General features: G+C 43.7%; 1 protein-coding gene across 2 annotated transcripts in view; it reads left to right on the top strand.

Moving 5' to 3' along the window:
- Nucleotides 1-18,805, top strand: part of DNMBP (dynamin binding protein) — a 180,435-nt gene that overhangs the window by 25,306 nt on the left and 136,324 nt on the right. The window lies entirely within an intron of this gene.

The raw sequence follows: 18,805 nt of genomic DNA, 5'->3' as shown, positions 1-18,805 counted from the left end.
GACTTGCAGTTCTGTAACAGCTGGAGGGCCGCAGATTGAGCACCTATGCTTTACAGCAGGGATATGCAATTAACGGACCTGTAGCTGTTGCAGAACTACAAGTCATATGAGGCATAGCAAGACTCTGACAGCCACAAGCATGACACCCAGAGACAGAGGCATGATGGGACTTGTAGTTTTGCAACAGCTGGAGGTCCGCTAATTGCATATCCCTGCTTTAGAGCATGCTGGGTGCCCAGAGAAGATAGAGGAGGTGGGTGGACAGTGGTGGAGATAACTAGGCGCAGAAGAATCCTCCTCCACTTTCAGTGCTGGGCAGGGAGTTGTGGCCGTGACATCACTAGTTGCTAGACACCAGGCAGCACTAGCAACCAGCGGCCAGTAGAGTCTCGGGTGGAGGAGGAGCTAGCGCTACAGCTGGGTTTTTGTAAGCTGCACAGCGGTGGATTATTTTCGGCCATTAGATCAGCGGCTCAGTCCGCCCCTGTTCCCTGCATTCCGGAGTGCTCGCTGTGTCTGTTTCATTCCGGGACACTGTATTGTCCCGGAATGAAGGAACCCGGGACAGACCTGCAAAATGCGGGACTGTCCCGGGGAATCCGAGACACGTGGTCACCCTACAGACCTGTCACCCTGCACAAGGTGAAGAGAGCAGCAGTGACCGGTCACTAAACTCCTACACAAAGTGAAGGAGTTTTATGCTGGATCACTACACATAGCTCTTGTATTCAGGTAATATGTTCTTAGTCTGCATTTCAGCTCTAATAAAAAAATGGAAAACGGAGTTTTTCAGTAATCGCTCGGATTGCAGAGCAGGATAAACAGACCGTTCAAGTGGGATTGGAAATCCTTTCTATGACATGCAGCTGATGACAATGGGGAAACGCGTAGAAGGAAAAACATGAGTGGTGCAGTCAGGTGACATCTACATAGAAGATGGGAGATCCAGATGTGTTCTGGGTGGACTGCAGTTTCCCTTTAAAGTGTTGCTTTGTATCGGGGAATCTCCAGCTGAGAATGAGTCATATTTGGTGTCCTCACTTCTTCCTCCAACATCTGTTCTATCGCAAGCATCTCCCGACCTTCTGTTATTTCTATGAATCATCGATGTCTTCCTAGAATACACAATAAGGCCCCAATCCACGCCAGGTGTGCAGCCCCGGAGCTTGAGACTCTGGCGTGATGGAGCAGACTGCAGGGACGGACGCCCCAACGAGTGCCTGGTAAGGCCCCAATCACGTGTTTTCTGTGCGTGTTTTCAGTGGGCTGCCCTACACGTGACTAACACGGAATAGTATCTCTTGTGCCTTTTTGCCGCATTTGTTGCACTTTTATTTTTTTCATGCTGCAAAAAGCGTGTCTGCTTGCCACATTTGGGGTGCCATTAACAATGAATGGCACTGCAAACCCGTTTCATAAATACATGACCGCACTCAGAATGGTGTAGCTATACATAATAACCAATCAGCTTCTACCTTTGGCTTGTCCAATTGGGTCCCTTTCACAGGGGCCCCTCTGTTGGATGGACTCTGCTTTGCTCAGCGGGGGGATCTCTCCTAGAGTTGCCACCTTACCCCTTTAAACCCGAACACATATGGATTACACAGGTTCTGAGGCTAATTAAATGGCGATAAGGCACCAAGTGAGTTTAATTACCACCTTAATCACTTGCCGACCAGCGCACACCGATATACGTCGGCACAGTGGCAGAGGTGGGCAAATGGGTGTACCTGTACGTCCCCTTTAATTGGTGGGGCTAGTGGGTGTGCACCCGCCGCGTACGGCATGACCATGCCCGCGGTTCCCATGGACTCCATGTCTGCCGGTCTCCCGTCGATCACGGAGCCACGGAACGGGGAGATGCCTTTTTGTAAACAAGGAATTTCCCCGTTCTGCCTCGTGACATGACAGAGAACACTGCTCCCTGTCATCGGGAGCATCGATCTGTCATGTCAGTGGTAGCCCACACACACACACACACACACACACACACACACACACACACACACACACACACACACACACACAATCACTCCCTAAGCACACTTAACTCCTTGATCGTCCCCAGTGTTTAACCCCTTCCCTGCCAGTGTCGTTTACACAGTAATCGGTGCATTTTTATAGTACTGATCGCTGTATGAATGGCAATGGTCCCAAAATAGTGTCAAAAAATTTATAATAATGCCATAAATCTATCCCCTGTTTTGTAGACGCTATAACGTTTGCTAAAAAACGATATTGCAAATTTGGTTAAAAAAAAAATATAGAATACATATCGGCCTAAACTCAGGAAAATGTTATATTATATTTATATATATATATATATATATATATATATATAATTTATTATAGCAAAAAGTAAAAAATATTGTATTTTTTTTTTTAATTGACGCTCCTTTTTTTTTTTTTTTTTTTTTTGTTTATAGTGCAAAAAATAAAAACCGCAGAGGTGATTAAATACCACCAAAAGAAAGTTCTATTTTGTGGGGGGGGGACATTTTATTTAGGTACAGTGTTGCATGACAGCCCAATTGTCAGTTAAAATAACGCAGTCCCAAAAAAATGGCCTGGTCATGAAGGGGGAGAAACCTTCCAGAGCTGAAGTGGGTGTAGTACAAGGGACTGCCTGATTGAATGTGTAGAATAGGTAGGTCCTCTTATTCCAAAGATTCGATAAATCTAAGGTTGATTGTACAGGGATTGTATGGTCACATTGTAACAAGTATGGTGACCCTTTTAAAGTGTTACTAAACCCAGGAGCCTGTATTCACTATATCTGGTCTCCCACAGTACACAGAACATGGAAATGCAATTATTTTAGTAAATCTAAACCGTTAAATCCATACTTCCCAACTTTTTGGGATGGGAATGAGGGACACCTAGCAGCAAAAGTATGTAGGCATAGGACACACCCCTTACCAAGCCCCCTTAAAGGAGAATTGTACAAAAAAAGGTGCTTTTTTTAATTTTATTTTATTTTATTTTTTTACCACTACTATTCCTTTATATTGGCTTTTGGAATTTACAAATGCAGCATTTTAGAAATCAGATGAAAGGTTTAACACTGGGGAACACTTTTTGATAGATAAAAAGTGCATTTTATATACATCTATATAGATCAGAGCAAAATGAGGGCCAAATGAGGGACAGAGGGACATTGATCCAAATCGGAGGCAGTCCCTCGAAATCAGGTACAGTTGGGAGCTATGCTAAATACCTTATCTCATCAGCAGTATATAGCAGTCTTGTGACTTCTATCAGTGCCTGGTTAAAGCTTGTAAGAGGAGTTTTCATTCTCCTCTGAAGGTCCTATGAGGCTGCAGGACCCCGGACCCCCTGTCTGGACAGTGCTAATTGGTCCTGTGCTGCTGATCACATGCACCCTCCCAAGGAAAAAAAAAAAACTCTAGCAATGCACACCAAACTGAGCATGCGCATAGTGCCCCCAAGGCTCTATTCTATCAGCAGATTGATTGGGGACTGTGGAAGAAGGGGAGGATCAGAGAAGACAGGATCAAACAGCCTTTATACACAATGTGGAGGATTAACCCCTTAGGTTCAACAGTGAGTATAACAAGCATGCTTTACTGAATATACAGACTGATTTTACTGTTGTGGGTTTAGTAACACTTTAGGAGATTGTACAATCGGTTTGTATAGTGTATGACCATAGTAAGGGAAGCAATGTGTGCGGTTTCCATCATTGGTATATGTGGATCCCAGCCGTCCTGCTCACCACACCTGTATAATCTCAGACTAGGAAAATAGATTGCTCCAAAAAACAAAACAAAAAAAAAAAAAAACATTTCCTGTAATTGAGCGCAGTGCAGGAGACTGAAATCTGGTTGGTTGTTCTGGGCTCTGCACTTCCTCCTGGGATACACAGGAAAGGGCAGTAAAATTGGAACAATAGTAAAACTGAAAGTCGGAGTGAAGAAATCCGTATTGCGGTAGTTCTGGTGACATCGGTGACCTAGAACACCAGCTTCTGTCCCTGTCCCCTGTGCACTGGACATCCGGGCTCTGCCCACCTGCTGCAGCCTTTTCATTGCGGGTCTCACTCCTTCTTCTGTTGGAAATCTGCTCCTCTACTATAAAGCTGTGCATCAGAATGAGCATAAGAAGCCACAAAATCACCCATGGCTCAAAAATGTGGCTCAACTGCCTGTTTTTACCACCCCCTCAACCGCAAATGTAAACAATCCCTTAAAGCCCCATTCTGAGTTGCTGTTCAAGTCTAATTTGGCTGACTGCCATCAGGGTCCTCTCGGGGGAGAGAAGGGAGTGGCATCATCACAGGGGAACCAGTAGTCTTGGGACACCATGTCAGTGCTGATCAGTGGTCCCCTGCATCAGAACTGGCAGTAGTGGTAAGGCTTGGTTCACACTGGTGCGACTTCCACTGTGACTTGCTTGCAACTTTCATGCAACATGAGAGTTCATGAGACTCTAACAGCAAGATTTCAAAGTAGTGCTACTTGGAAGACAACTGTGACCAGTGGCAGCTGGTGCTCACATTTTTATTTTATTTTTTGGTGGGGGGGGGGAGAGAATCTACAAACAAACAAATGTAGCCTCGCTGTGCCCCATCACTTGCAGCCACCTTGCCCAATCACCTGCAGCCAAATGCAGCTAAGGCAGCGGGTGACGGTGGCGAGCTGTGGGACGACAGTGGGTCAGGCAGCGGCGAGTTGTGTTCTCCATGCGTCTCTTCTTTATTCCTGCTAGACGTCCAATAGGCGCGCCTGTCCTTTCAGCCAAGCAGGTGATGGGTATTAGACCCGCACTTCCTGATTGGTAGAGAGGTGGTTCAGTGTTTATAAAAGCAAATATTCATTTGCATTTCTAACACACCTGGGTGGGCTCTGAGTGCAATGCTTTTGAAGCCTATTAGGACTCTAATCAGGTGCTCAAACCCTCCCCCCCTCCCCCTCCCTTTAATTCAGGTGTCCGAAAATGGGCCAGATGACTGAATAGGGGTGGCTACGGCGGCCACGCTATCCATGAATCTATCCATTATACATATAGGGGGTGGCATGATAAGAGGGGGTGGCTGCCACTGTATGCGACCTCATGCACAGTTGTCTATGCAAGTTGTACCTGAACGTACAAAAAGTAGTGCAAGAACTACTTTTAAAATCGGTGCGACTCCGTTGGAAATCAAATCGCATGACAAGTCGCACTGGTGTGTCCAGGGTCTTGGTCACATCAAAGTAGCGCCTTTGGAAGACGCTGCCACTTGAGTTGTATAGATTGGAACAGATGCCATTGAAATAAATGGATTTGACTTGTCCTATGACTTTATGTCGCACTAGTGTAAATCAAGCCAAAAGGACCTTGACAGGGCGCTTAGGTGAGTATACGGGTTGACGTAGGTAAGTGGGGTAAAAAGGATGGGGTAGATGGGGGTGGGAACGGAGGTACTGTCAAAAAATAGTGTTTGCCCGGAGTGGGGCTTTAAGTTTTTGAGATTACAAGTGGATGTATTGCAGTATTGGGGAGTTTTGAATTTATTTGTCTTTTTTCCTTTTTTCTTTTCTGTTGTGTTTGAGCCTGTTTTCTGTTTAGTTTGGGAAATCTGGTAGTAGGTGCTGAGAATATTATATAATGGTGGGAGCAGGTCCGTCCGGGGCCCCCGCAGTCACTTGTTATTCCAGGCATACCTGGGGACAAGCTCCCTCCCTGCCCTCATTCAGTGCCTCTTTGGCAGCAGGTTGTGCCGGGTAACACTGGTACCCTTATGGAGTGTGGAGGAGGCTGTGTAACAACGGATCTGAGTGCCAGGAATAAAGGCCTGGCAGAGGTGCCGGGAGTGGAGGGGGAGCACAAGCCTGGCATTGTCTCAACCAGATGCTTCTAATGATTGAATGGATCTCCCAGCATCAGCACTGTGTGCCCGCTGTGTCCACGCCTGCACACTGTTTACTCTCCTATTCCCGGGACACAAACCTTTTAGCTTCCCTGGCATTCCTGAACAATAACAGTCCCATGACCGCCCATCAGGACATGCTGACCTGTTATTACACACAATCTATAGCCGGCCGCTAAATTGGATGCCTATCAGCTCCCCATCGTAAAGCTGAACTCTAGATGAAATATATAGACGGAGGCTGTTTTTGTGCCAAAGGATTTATATTTCTGGCCATCCAGTCCTGGAATTCACACAGCTCCGTCATACAGTGTAGCCCTGTCTTGGTACTCAAAGCCTAAGTTCACATTTTGTGAGAACAGAGACATCATCGCATGTGATTCTTACCCGCACTGCGGGGCCGATTGCATGTGATGTCTGTACAATACGAGTTCAGCCATACAATTGTATGGCTGAACTCGCATTGAATTCGCACAAAAAAGTGCGGGACTTTTTTTTTTTTTTTTTTTCTCCCCGTATGGAAATCGGGTTGCATTGATGTTCACACGTATGTGATCCGATTCATGTGCGAGTTCATAGTTCCATAGTTCACACTGCGATATGTGAACCAATCTGGGGGTGTCATTAACATTTGTAATGACACCCGCTGTAGTTCGCAGAGAGCAGCGAGAACTGCCTGCGGGAGAGATGAGATGCGATGCGACACGGGCACCTGCACTGGAATCGCAAGGTTCCCACATCGTACAAGTGCGAACCCAGGTTGAAGGTGCCAAAAATGTACCACTTAAAATATCAGATTTAAGTGGCTTTAGACTGTAATGATCCTGTGTGGAAGTGTTTAACTACTTGCCGCCCGCACTATAGCCGAAAGGCGGCGACATCGCGGGCCTTAATTGCCGGGAGGGGCATCCATGGACGTCCGCCTGTGCATGAGCTGCCTGCAGGTACCTGCGTGCGGAGCGCTCTGTGATCACTGGGTCTATGAGACTCGGCTGATTGGAGCGGAGTAAGGGATCGATCCCGGCCCCTTACCATGTGATCAGCTGTCAGCCAATGACAGCTGATCACGTCATGTAAACAGAAGATTGGTATTTGTTTTGTTTTTTTCCTCCTCATGCTGTCAGCATGGGGGGGGTGGGGGGGGGAAGCAGACCACCGGCTTCTGTCATCGGTCCCTCACACAGAGAGCCAATGGCTGCCTCATCAGTGCCCACCAGTACCACCTGCCAGTGCCACATACCAGTGCCCACAGTACCACCCATTAATGCCCACCAGTGCTGCCAATCAAGGACAATCAGTGTCACCCACCAATTCCATGGTGCTCGTTCACACCAGGGGTTGAGGAGGGGTAAAACCCAGCAGTTGAGATGTCATTTTACTGCCTGACAACCGCTACCCCCTTCCCTTTTAGCTGCAGAGGCGGCACTCGGGGGGGGGGGGGGGGAGGGGGTGCACACTTGCCATGGCCACAATGCTTTGCTTGACGACCATTGCGTGAATTCTGTCCCCTTTACAAGTGAATGGGGCTGCTGTGCGAGCGCCCTCCATGTGGCTAAGGCACGCTAGTGGGGAAGTTCAAGGGGTGAAAACAGATGGCGAGGTTGCAATACAAGTGTGAATGTGCCCTTAGAGGTAGGATGAAGGGTTTAACCCCTTGCAGACCAGCCGCCATCATTATACTGCGGCAGGTTGGCACGGCTGCGCAAACCACCATAGCTGTACATCGGCCACTTTAAAAGCTCTGGGGGGGGGGCGGGGCGTGCGTGACACAGGAGTCGTTGCGAGCGGCCGCAATGTCCACCGGCGACCCACTTTTGCTCCACAGAGAGCCAGAATGGGGATCTGTCAGGGGAGTAGAGAGAGATCATCTGTTCCTAGTGATCAGGAACAGTGATCTCTCTGTACTCCCAGCCAGCCCATCCCCCCCACAGTTAGAAACACCTCCCTTGGGAGCACTTAACCCCTTGATCGCCCCTAGTGTTAACTCCCTTCCCTGCCAGTGACATTTATACAGTAATCAGTGGCTATTTATAGCTCTGATCGCTGTATAAATCTCACTGGTCCCAAAAAAGTGTCAAAGGGGTCCGACCTGTCTGCCGCAAAAATCGCAGATCACCACCATTAATGGTAAAAAAAAAAAAAAAAAAAATGGCATAAATATATCCCCTATTTTGTAGACGCTAACTTTTGCGCAAACCAATCAATATACGCTTATTGGGATTTTTTATTTTATTTTTGGTAAAAAAAAAAAAATGTAGAAGAGTACATATTGGCCTAAACTGATGAAGAAATTTTGTTTTTTTAAAAAATTGGATATTTATCATAGAAAAAAGTAAAAAACCTTTTTTTTTTTTTTTTTTTTTTCTTCAAAATTGTTGCTTTTTTTTTATTTTTATTTTTTTTATGTTTATAGCACAAAAAATAAAAACCGCAGAGGTGATCAAATACCACCAAAAGAAGGCTCTATTTGTGGGGGGAAAAAAAAGAATGCAAGTTTCATTTGGGTACAGCATTGCATGGCATGCGCAATTGTTAGTTAAAGCGACGCAGTGCCGAATTGTAAAAGGTGCTCTGATCAGGAAGGGGGTAAAATCTTCCCGGGCTGAAGTGGCTAAGTGACTTTGAACGTGGCATGGTTGTTGGTACCAGACTGGACTGAGTATTTCAAAAACTGCTGATCTACTGGGATTTTCACACACAACCATCTCTCGGGTTTACATGCTCCGAAAAAGAGAAAATATCCAGTGAGCGGCAGTTGTGTGGATGAAAATGCCTTGTTGATGTCAGAGGAGAATGGGCAGACTGGTTTGAGATGATAGAAAGACAATAGTAGCTCAAATAACTCCTCGTTACATCCAAGGTATGCAGAATACCATCTTTGAACACGCAACACATCGAACCTTGAAGCAGATCAGCTACAGCAGCAGAAGACCACATCAGGTGCCAATCCTGTAAGCTAAGAACAGGAAACTGAGGTTACAATTCGCACAGGATCACCAAAATTGGACAATAGAAGTTTGGAAAAACGTTGCCTGGTGTGTTGAGTCTCAATTTCAGCTGTGACATTCAGATGGTGGGGTCAGAATTTGGTGTAAACAACATGAAAGCATGGATCCATCCTGCCTTGTATCAATGGTTCAGCTGGTGGTGGTGTAATGGTGTGGGGGATATTTTCTTGGCACACTTTGGGCCCCTTAATACTGAGCATCATTTATACGCCACGGCCAACCTGAATATTGTTGCTGACCATGTCCATCCCTTTATGACTACAGTGTCCCATCTTCTGATGGCTCCTTCTAGCAGGATAATGCACCATGTCACAAAGCTCCAATCATCTCACCACTGGGTTCTTCAACATAACAATGAGGTCCCTGTACTTCAATGGCCTCCACACTCACCAGATCTCATCTAATAGAGCGCCTTTGGGATGTGGTGGACCGAGAGATTCCCATCATGGATGTGCAGCTGATAAATCTGCAGCAACGGTGTGATGCCATCATGTCAGTATGGTCCAAAATCTCTGAGGAACGTTTCCAACACCTTGTTGAATCTATGCCATGAAGAATTAAGGCAGTTCTGAAGCCAACAAAAGGGGGTCCAACCTGGTCCTAGCAAGGTGTACCTAATGAAAGTGGTTTTGAACCGGAGCAATTTAAATGAAAATCCAGGACTTTTAATTTGTCGAAACAACACATTGGGGCGTTTATTGGTAGGATCGGCATTGAAGAAATTCCTTGTACAAAAGTCAATATCTGCCTCTATCGGGGTTATCACTGGGTCATATTGGAGTTGCAATGTTACCAGAGTTAATATTATAAGCTATAGGTTGATCTTAATTTTTGCAACCATGAAACTTACATTTTATAATAATTTTCGGATCCGTCCGACCTATTTTTTTTTTTTTTGCTGCATAAAAACCCCCGGGGGAGACCAGTTTCCTTTTTTTTTTTTTTTTTTTTCTTTATTTGCGTTCCATACATCAGACAAAGAAGAGGGACAATTGAGAAGGAAAGAGGGACTTCCAGATGAGGAAGAGTTGGGGTGTATGCCAGAGCCTCTTTCAGATGGTTTAACCCTCCACCATCCACTAGAACTGAATTAACTGACTCCGTAACCCTTAGTTATCATGGACAGAACTAGATGTCGGACACAGAGGCTGTGGCGTTGTATGGACCTTGGAGCTGTGAGCAGTGGGGTGTGAAATGCCGGGCTGTATGTGGACAGACAGAAAGCTCTAGATGGGAAATTCCTCGGCATGTTGTGAGCTGTATGGGGCCTGTCCGTGTCTGACAGAATACAGAAACTCCAAGTTCTCTGGATTTACTTTTCCAGGGCTGAGCTGTGAACGCCCAACATCTCCCTCTGCCAGAAGAACAGGCCTGTAATTTATTCAGTGAGGTAAGCTGAGGAGAGCACTTCCAACTGTGCACCAAATTCCCCATTCTGCTGCTAATTAAAGAGGACTAGTCACGTTCCAGCCAGAAACTGAGTATTTGTTATTAATGTGTAACCTAACCCAAAACCATAAACTAATTATATTGCAGCTTACCAGACTTTAGACGTGGCGGCTGCATTTGTTTTCTTTTATGAGTTTTTTTTCTGTTTTTTATTTTTACCTGGAAATCCTACAGATTATTTACTACTTGTCCTAAGGTGGCTACCCTCATTACACGACTTTTTACTAAATCAACCCCATTGTATCGAGTATGGCTCAACCATAAGGGCTTTGATCAGTGAAGGGTCACCTATCGATGAAGGATCATAGGTGCTGTGATCAATGAAGGACTAACCTTTCGGAGCTCCAATCAAAGAAAAATCACCTATAGGTGGTGTGATCAATGAAGCATCACCCATAGACTCTACCATTAATGAAGGATCACCCGTCGGAAAGCTGTGATCTATGAAGGCTCACCCGTCGGAAAGCTGTGATCGATGAAGGCTCACCCGTCGGAGCTGTGATCGATGAAGGCTCACCCGTCGGAGCTGTGATTGATGAAGGCTCACCCGTTGGAGCTGTGATTGATGAAGGCTCACCCGTTGGAGCTGTGATTGATGAAGGCTCACCCGTTGGAGCTGTGATTGATGAAGGCTCACCCGTCGGAGCTGTGATTGATGAAGGCTCACCCGTCGGAGCTGTGATCGATGAAGGCTCACCCGTCGGAGCTGTGATCGATGAAGGCTCACCCGTCGGAAGCTGTGATCGATGAAGGCTCACCCATCTGAATACTTCAATAACATATATATAGCCAACAATCGCCAATGGTGGGTGTCAGCCCCAATTAATGTACAACATGGTCCACAATGGGCAAGGGGAATGGTGAGGAGCACTAGGGCTTTGTGACACCCAAATATTAAATGATTATACAAAATAATGAAAGTATAAAACAAACATTTATTGAAAAGGCTAAAATATCCCCTCTGTTGAAATAGGGGACATAACTGAACATTAAACATGTGAAAATAACATTCAACGTATAGACTAATGCAGTACAGTGAATCCAAATGGATATCCTGAATTGGGCATTGCGGCACTGACGCGTTTCGACCAGTATGGTCTTCAGGGCATTGCCCTTGGATCGCACAGTGGAGGATTCTCTAAAGTAAACACACAAAGTAAGTATACTATATATCCAAATATAAACATACCCACAAAAAACAACAAAGGCTTACTCGTAGGTGCTGTGATCAGTGAAGAAATACCCATGGGTACTGTGATCATGTAATCAATGAAGAATCACCCATAGGGGCAATGGTCAATGAGAAATCTGTAATCAATGATGGGTCACCAATAGGAGCTGTGATCAATTAAAGATTCTTCTGCACTGTAAAGCAGTGATGTGGGTGTGATAACGCTGGACTGATAGAAGTGGGAATTGGTTCTGAGGGATATACAGTAGGGTGTGTTTTCCTTCCAGGAAGCAGATGCGTAATGAAAGTATATGTGGACCTTGTCCTGGTCCTAAGCTGCTTTCTCTCTGATCAGAATAATTGAATCATTCAACATACCATATTACCATGGATGTATATGGAGGAGCATCTAGCACAATTCTAGCATTTAAAAAAATAAAGTTGTGAAATTTTCATTAGTTACGAGTCAGATACATACAACGCATTTCAGGAGAAAGCGCCCTCCCCTTCTTCAGGGTTGAGCGATGGATGGTCTGGAGAATCCAGCCTCTACCAAGCCTTAGTTTACATCCTTTAGTGAAGTTTAAACCCTGAAGGGGGGTTGGGAGAGACTTTCTCCTGAAACGCATTGGATGTATCAAGAAACCTTTCATAAAGACTTTTCAAGTGACCTGTTCCTTTGTAGTAGGCACTCCTCAATGCACATCCAAGACTTCTCTGCTGTAAAGAAGCTAAGCGCCTCTCAAGGTGTTCTATAAAGTTCTCTGATTACTGCTATAAAATGGCACATTGTATGTGTTGCAATGTTATTTGGATGCAGTGTATATACTGGAATGTGCCTGCAGGCACAATTACAGCGTGCAATGCAGAGACTCCAAACTATCATGCTTAAAGGATATCTAAACCCAAGAACAAAAATTGAATATATTGCAGTCAGCTTACCGTCCTTAAATGTGTTCGCTGAATTTATTTTATTTTTTTACTTCTTGTCCCTGAGTGGCCACACGAATTTCTCCATTGTATTTATGGAGGAAGCCATGGTTGTCACACAGATAGCACATCAAACATGTCTGCCTTCATTCATCTCCATTGCCTGGTAGGTGGATGGGACTAGTACTTTACAGAAGGAAGATAACCTTGTTTTTGTTGTCTTGTCAGCTCACAGGAGGTGAGAGGGACACTGCATTTCTGGTAGGATCAATAGGTATTTTCTGTGCTTGCTGAAAATGCTTTTAGCCTGGAAAAAAACTAAAATCACACGAGCTACCACATCTAAGGACTAGTATGCTGCAGTATATATTTTTGGGTTTAGATAAGCTTTAAACCTGAAGTTCATGTATGGTCTGTATTCCATAGTTACATTACATTTGACTTTGCTTAAGGTTAGCTCTTGACCCTTGGGTCTGAAGGGGGGGGTCCCCTGGGGTCTGAAGGGAAGGGAGGGGTTTCCTTGGGGTCTGAAGGGAGGGGTCCCCTGGGGTCTGAAGGGAAGGGAGGGGTTTCCTTGGGGTCTGAAGGGAGAGGTCCCCTGGGGTCCGACCTGCCAGTAATTGAGAGTATTCTCATAAGATTTGTGGTACCTGGTTATCCCAAGAGACGGGGCTGGGGTTCAGCCCTATCTCTTTGGATAGCCGGGTACCACAAATCTGATGAGAGTGCCACCGCCCCTGGAAAGTGGCCAGAAGTCAGGGGCCAAAGTAAGGATTTTTTTTTTTTTTTTTGGGGGGGAAGGGAGTCTAGGAAATAGTCCTTTTTCATTTTAACGCCCATCTCCGGACAAAAAAAAAAAGTTTCCCCATGTGGTGGAGCCCAGAGCAGGCTTCATAAACCAGGAACAGTCCACTGCGGGACCACAGGGGAGCGCTGTTTTCTGTTAAAGCGAAGGATCAGGTAAATACAAGCTTTCTCTTTACCCACAGACAAAACGTGCAGTTGATCTCTTCAGGACTGCCCGTCCGCATTGTACTGGAGATGGGTGGCTCCTACGGGCACAGCAGCATACCTGTACATCGCTGGCCTTGTGTGTGTGTGTGTGTGTGTGTGTGTGTGTGTGTATATATGATATAACATCATTTTTATTTTATTTTTTTTCCTGAGTCTTATCTGCTGGAGCTTGAAGAGTGAGTTACCTTCTACTGGAGAATGATGGATCACATTTACAGAGTGTCTTTATGGAATTTGAAATATTTCACATTGGAGTTGTATTTGCTTTGTGTCTTTGTGCAAAAATTTGCTCCCCTCCCAGCAACTATATAGAAGGATATATACAGCCATGTCCGTTTTTAAAGCAAACCTGTGCTTAGTCAATGAAGAGCAAAGGAACAGGTCTACTTTAATGCTCCACCACCACGTTAGTCACTGGAGGATCTCTTTTTAATACCTTGGCACACATAATATGCAATTCAACTGACCCCTTTGTTGAGATATCGTCTTTTTTTTTGTTTAGACGCTTTCCTGTATCTTATGCTATAAGCTGAGCACACAAAGCAATAAAATACAGACTGCATGTGTGCCAATTGCACCCACCTTTTGATATCCCAGAGCTCCTTCCTACTTGGGCCCCCATTCCTGTATGGTTTTATATATGGATATGAGGCACTCTATAAACCATGTATGTGGATGTGGATATAGGCAAGCGGCCAACAAATCGCTATGTCACACTTTAAAGGCCTCCTCTCCATTTGTTCTGTTGAAGATGAATGTGTGAAACGCGTTGAGCTGGGAGATATCTGTGAAAATCTCATAAATTATCTTTGGTCATAGTGCTACATATTGAGCAAGATGAGCCAATACCCATTTGAAAATGTTTGCAAGGGAAGAGATTGCTTTTGACAATATTTTAATGTTGTAATGGTGATTAGTTGGTATAGATTTTTGTGCCCTGGTCCTTTTTTTTTTATTTTTTTTTTTTCACCCCACCAACGATGGTACGTGTCCGCCTGTAGAAATGTACATAAAAATAGCATGGCAGTGTGCGCTCCTCCTGCCTGTCATTTCCTGCTGAGGACTTCCCATCACCTTGATTATATTTTTAGCCCCGACTAAGGCTCGGCTTTCTTATTACTGTGCTGGCAGAGCCCGAGTTCATCTCCGATGTGACCTGTAAATAATTGATTTGGGCTCTATTCATGGCGGCTGATAAGGATGGCAAACCGTACGCTGGCGCCGTGTCAGCTTTCCAGCTCTAAAGTGTAAAGCAGGACATAGACTAGACCATTTTTTAAACTTTTGTATGAACATTAGTATGACAATTTTGTACAAATCTTCTCTGTACATTCGGCAGCTTGATGAATTTTGACCCAAAGTACTTCAAAGTTCTGTTTTGTTTTAACCGCTTAAGGACCAGGCCTCTTTTTTTAGATGTGGTGTTTACAAGTTAAAAACTTTTTTTTTGCTAGAAAATTACTTAGAACCCCCAAACATTATACATTTTTTTTTCTAACACCCTAGAGCATAAAATGGCAGTCCTTGCAATACTTTCCGTCACGTGCAAAGCGGTCTTACAAGCGTACTTTTTTTTGGAAAAAATACACTTTTTTTTTTTAAATTAAAAAAAATAAGACAACAGTAAAGTTAGCCCATTTTTTATTTTTTTTTACATTGTGAAAGATAATGTTATGCCAAGTAAATTGATGCCCAACATGTCACACTTCAAAATTGCGCCCGCTCGTGGAATGGCGACAAACTTTTACCCTTTAAAAATTTCCATAGGCGACGTTTGAAAAATTCGACGGATTGCATGTTTTTTGTTAGAGGAGGTCTAGGGCTAGAATTATTGCTCTGGCTTTACCGATCGCAGCGATACCTCACATGTGTGGTTTGAACACAGTTTTCATATGCAGGCGCTACTCACATATGCGTTTGCTTCTGCATGGGAGCTCGGCGGGATGTGGTGTGTTTAAAAAATTCTATATACTTTTTTTTAATTATTTATTTTGCCTTTTTTTTTATTTTTTTATTTTTACACTCTTTAAAAAAAAAAAAAAAAAAAAAAGCGTCACTTTTATTCCTATTACAAGGAATATAAACATCCCTTGTAATAGAAAAAAAAAAGCATGACATAACCTCTTAAATGAGAAAGACCTCAGATCTCATATTTACACTAAAATGTAATAAAAAAAAATTGTCATGTAAAAAAAAATGGCCCTTTAAGAGCTATGGGCGGAAGTGACGTTTTGACATTGCTTCCGCCCTGCAGTATCATGGAGATGGGTGGGGACCATCTTCCTCTCACTCGCCTCCATGCCCAGCCACCGAAAGGATCCAATCGCCGCTGCCAACAGCTCCGGTAAGTGGCGGAGAGCAACTGAGTGCGGCGGGGGGCCCCTCTCCCACCTTCAATAAAAGTGATCTCGCGGGTAATCCGCCGCGGAGACCACTTCTATCTTTTAGTTGGCCAAACACAGCAATACCGGGGCTAGCTGCTGCCATAACAACGGTATCCGTCCACAAAGTGAGGACGTATATCGGCGGTCGGCAAGTGGTTAAATTGAAAAAGTTATTTATCAGAAAGGCCTAAACTATCCAGGTGTCAGGAGGGTGCCTCATCCCAATAATTGGTAGAACAAATGGAGAAGATAGGACGGGACTTTGGAGGCACCAAAAGACACATGGAGTTTGGACAATGAAGTTGAATGAAAGAATTTATTGATACAAACATTTAAAATGCATATAAAGTAGAAACATGGTGCATACAAGTAGTAAGCCATACATGTCAACAACAAGAATTATACATAATGTCATTCCTCCAAAAAAAAGCAGTGCTACAACACAACAATATCCCTACGCGTTTCAACTAAAGCAGTCTTCTTCAGGGTGTTCATTGTTAAGGAGTACATTAAATGGACACTAAAAGACAAATGTCAATCAGAGCTATATTTTACAAGATCATGTTCAAATGTATACATCAAACATTGAAAATGTGGGTATATCTTGCCTAATATAAATAGGAAACTCATAAATGGACAGAAAACTTGTCTCCAAGGGAATGTATATGTGATTGACATTTGTTTTTTAGTGTCCGTTTAATGAACTCCCTGAAGAAGACTGCTTTAGTTGAAACGCGTTGATTTTGGGATAAACGGGCGCTATCATTCTGCTTCTTTGAAATGTTCTCATCACTGTGATTAAACATGAACGTTGAGCTCGCCCTACAATTAGAAAGTCAAATGAATGTTCTTAAAACAGAAAATATAAAATGAAAATCTACTAGTGCATGTGGCCAGCTTAACCACTTCAGCCCCAGAAGGACTTACCCCCTTAATAACCAGGCCATTTTTTGCACTGCGTCACTTTAACTGACAATTGCGCGGTCGTGCGACGCTGTACCCAAATAAAATCGATGCCCCCCCCCCCCCCCCACACACAAATAGAGCTTTCTTTTGGTGGTATTTGATCACCTCTGCATTTTTTTATTTATATTTTGTGCTATAAACAAAAAAAGTCTGCCAATTTTGAAAAAAAAACTATATAATAAATATATATTTATTATAATTTTTTTTATTATAATATTATACAGTGTTTAAAGTGGCTGTAAGACCTTAAATATACCCAGTGAAGTGACTGGCCTAAGATGATGCACAGAGCTAAAACAAATCCTCCTACATAAGTTGTACCTGTTTTATCTATAGACCTCTTTTACCTACATCCATTCAAAGTGCAGATGTTACACAGTATCTCTCAACCCTGAAAAGCAGGAGGCGGGGGCTAAAGTTACATCAGTGAGGAGAGTTCTCAGAGCTGATTGGAGGGAAGGGAACACACACCCTTCACAGAGCACACAGGAACAGAGCTGAGGCTGCCAATCAGCTGGAAGTCCCTCCCCTGACACCTTTTTTTTTTTTCCTCTTGGTGTCAGGAAAATGCATCAGAAGTGACTCGTGCTGGTAGCAGTTGAACAATGCAGCAGACAGAAATGGCGCTTAGTGCTCTGAATGGAAACAAGTACACACAATAGAAGGATGTGCTTTGTTCATATTTCAGGTTGGAACAAGATTGGAAAGAGCAATGCAAAGCATTCTTTGCTTTGACAGGTAGAGAGGCAGGCTGGTGACATCATTATCTCTACCTCATCCAATCAGAGAATGCTTTGAATCCATGGATGTATGAATGGTTCCTGTGCCACGTGAGCGACCTCCTGTGTTCGTTAACCACTTGACCTCCGGAAGATTTACCCCCTTCCTAACCAGGCCTTTTTTTTCCGATACAATACTGCATTACTTTAACTGACAATTGTGCGATGCTGTACCCAAATAAAATAGATTTATTTTTTTCCCCACACAAATAGAGCTTTCTTTTGGTGGTATTTGGTCACTTTGCACGTATTTGTGAGTATACATGAAAAAATACTGAGCGGCAACTCTGATTTCTGTATTTTTATTTATTTATTTATTTATTTATTTATTTGCTTATCTATGCACAGTGCATGTTTACACTCCTGTGTAATTGTGATGTTCTCTTTTTGATAAAATAAAAAAATTATGGATAAAAAGAAAACAATGGGCTGCATTTTTAGATCAATAAAAAAAAAAAAAAAAAAAAGAAGAAGAAAAAAAAAAAGATGCCTGTATACCTGAAATCTTATGCCCCATACACACTATCAGATTTTCTGCTGATTTTTATTTTTTTTCCTTCAGATTTACCAAAAGCATGTAGTGCAAGGGTCTGCCTGATTGCATACAGATGGAAACTCCTAAGGTTTGACCTCCATATTATATGGTTTTGGTAAATCTGGAGGAAAAACGAATGGTGTGTATGGGGCTTGAGCGTTTTCAGACAGCACTGTGCAAAGAAGTGACTTTTTGTAGAGTGGACCCGACCCCATTGCATTCAGCGGGACTCCTCCATAGAAGGAGGATCTTTCCCTGCTGTAAGGAAGCTCTTCTATACCGTTCTCTGGTTACTGCTATACAATGTCACAATTTGTGTTGTAATCTAATTTGGAAGCCGACTCCATGGAATGTGCCCACAGGCCCAATTACCGAGTGAATTGCAGACACTCCAGAGAATAATTGTTATACTTAGTAGAACTAAAGGCAAAACCTTTTTCTAACTGGGAAAAAAAACAAAAACTTTTTTATTTATTTATTTTTGACATGTCCCATTAGGGAGATTTCCCTTCACTTCCTGTCCCATAACCAGAACAGGAAATGAAGGGAAATCAAACTGAGTTTTAAAGATTGCTGTTCACAAGTGCAAACCATCCAACTTGAAGGAGCTGGAGCAGTTTTGCAAGGAGGAATGGGCAAAGATCCCAGTAGTAAGATGTGGCAAGCTCATATAGACTTATCCAAAGCGACTTGGAGCTGT

Source organism: Lithobates pipiens, unplaced genomic scaffold, assembly GCF_037356315.1.
Source record: "Lithobates pipiens isolate NorthernLeopardFrog02 unplaced genomic scaffold, aLitPip1_a1.2 Scaffold_25, whole genome shotgun sequence".
Classification (NCBI taxonomy): domain Eukaryota; kingdom Metazoa; phylum Chordata; class Amphibia; order Anura; family Ranidae; genus Lithobates; species Lithobates pipiens.
The sequence above is the reverse complement of the archived record's forward strand: the minus strand, read 5'-3'. Positions and strand labels throughout refer to the sequence as shown.